The sequence below is a fragment of the Echinops telfairi genome, unplaced genomic scaffold, assembly GCF_000313985.2.
Source record: "Echinops telfairi isolate 266 unplaced genomic scaffold, ASM31398v2 ScPeMD7_5592;HRSCAF=6446, whole genome shotgun sequence".
NCBI lineage: Eukaryota > Metazoa > Chordata > Mammalia > Afrosoricida > Tenrecidae > Echinops > Echinops telfairi.
Genome location: NW_022109491.1, coordinates 24,400,663 through 24,402,802, shown reverse-complemented (window position 1 = coordinate 24,402,802; position 2,140 = coordinate 24,400,663).

The window sequence follows — 2,140 nt, the reverse complement described above, 5'->3', positions numbered from 1 at the left end:
AGTGGAGACGGACACTGGTGCGGGGCAGCCTGCCCTTTTCTGAGTTTCCTGGCAACATTGGGGGCAGGAGAAGGGAGTGAGGCCAGAGCACAGTGGGAAAATAAATCACGTTGGGACAAAAAAGAAAAAAGGGTTAAGGAGCTGAGGTCACCCGGCTGGTGCGCAGCGAGGCTAGGGCTGGACGGGCCGGCTGACTCGGCCTGCAGCCCTGACCCATCGGTAGGCAGGCTCCAAGGGGGCTCTAGATCAGGGGCAGGGGGTGGGGCGTCTCTTTTTTACTGCCAAGGGCCATTTGTCCATAGAGAACACCATTCTTGGGCCGTACAAGTGACTGAAACATCAGCCTGCTCTGTTTAGGCACACATCTCATTAGCTCAGCCCTGATGTGATGGCTGGGACTGCTTCTCTTGGGTGAGGTGTGCAATATTAGCTAGTACTGATGATTTCTCTGTCCTACAGGACCTGCGGGCCGCATGTTCCCCACTCCTGGTGTATATGGACCCCAAACCAAACAGACCCTATCCACTCCCATCGAGTCAATTCTGACTATAGACATATATGGCTGTCAATCTTCACGGGACCCGGCAGCTTCATCCTTGTTCTGTGTGGAGCAGCTAGTGTGATTTGTAGACGTTGAGGTTTGTAGCCCAATGCTCAACCCACAGCAACACAGGGCTTCTTTCTAGGGGTCATCTGTGAGCCAGGTGTGTAACAGGACCCAGAACTGTTGGGAGGTCCTTGGCAGTCCCCTGGATGCCACCTCTTGAGCCGTGGGAAGCCCTGTAAGCCCAAGCGGAGCCCGGGCCTGGAGGGAATGGTAGAGCGAGAGGCTGATGTGTCTGCTGACTGGGGAAGAGACCGCTCTGCAGCCGCGGCAGGGGCTGATGGGGAGCTGGGGCAGCAGTGTGGATGGCAGGCCACCAGGCACTCTCCGTAAAAAGGTGGTTGTGCCGGGGCCAGTTCATTCCGGAGCACAGTGACTGACGGACAGATTGCAGGCTGTCTTTCCCGACTGGAATCTCTGTGGGCGCAGTCTGCCAGGCCTTTCTCCCTCGGAACTGCTGATGGGAGACCAAGCACCGACCTTTCGGTTGGCAGCTGAGTGCTTACCGGTGTGCCACCAGGTGAAGCTCCTGGTTAAAAAGGTGGGGTGTCGCAGATGTCTATTTCTATTGTTTTTATGTGGGGGAACAAACCACCCCTGCCTCTGAAACGATCCCTAAGAAACTAAGCACAGGGCGCTGGGAGCAGTAGGTAGCCTGAGGAGGGCGGGGCATCTCAGCATCGCTGTGTTTTGTCTCTGACCACAGCGGCCTGGTTACTGGACGGTTCGGTGTGAGCTGGCAGTTGGACGCCCCGCGTGATGTGATGATATTTCACAGCTGCCCATCAGGACGGCCGTCTCTCTGACCCAACAACTGGATGGTGTCCCAGTCACACGGTCTCTTAAATCATGGCAGTCTAGCAAGTCCTCGTAGGGCAGTTCAAACTCTTGTCACCCGGAGCTGCTGAGTTCAAATGGGCTCCACAGCACCCAGAAGCAATCACGCACTGTCAGCGAGTCCACTCTGCACGTATTTCCTGACCTTTAGCAACTCCACCTCTATGTTTACCTCTTATTTCCACATGTGCACAATGACACGCATACAAGAATAGTCCATTGTAGCACAGTTTCTGCAGGTCCCTAAGTGCAACAGTTAATGCACTTCGGTGATAACCAGAAGGTTGTACGTTCGAGTCGACCCAGAGATACCTTGAGAGACAGGCTTGGAGATCTTCTGAACATCGGCCAGAGGAGCCTCGTGGAGCTCAGGTCTACACCCCCCACACACACACCACACACACTCAAACAGCCCCCCCCACGCTCAACCCACACACACACTCAAACAGCCCCCCCACGCTCAACCTCACACACACACACTCACACACACCCCCACACACACACACCATCCACTCAAACACTCCACACACACTCAACCCCCCACACTCACACCCCACACACACACTCAAACAGCCCAACACGCTCAACCCACACACACACACTTGGGGTTCTGAGAGGAGGTCAGAACTCTCCACCTGGAGGCTAACCCAAGGGCTCCGACGCTGTGGCCTGAGATGGTGACATCAGCCAGGTGGTTGG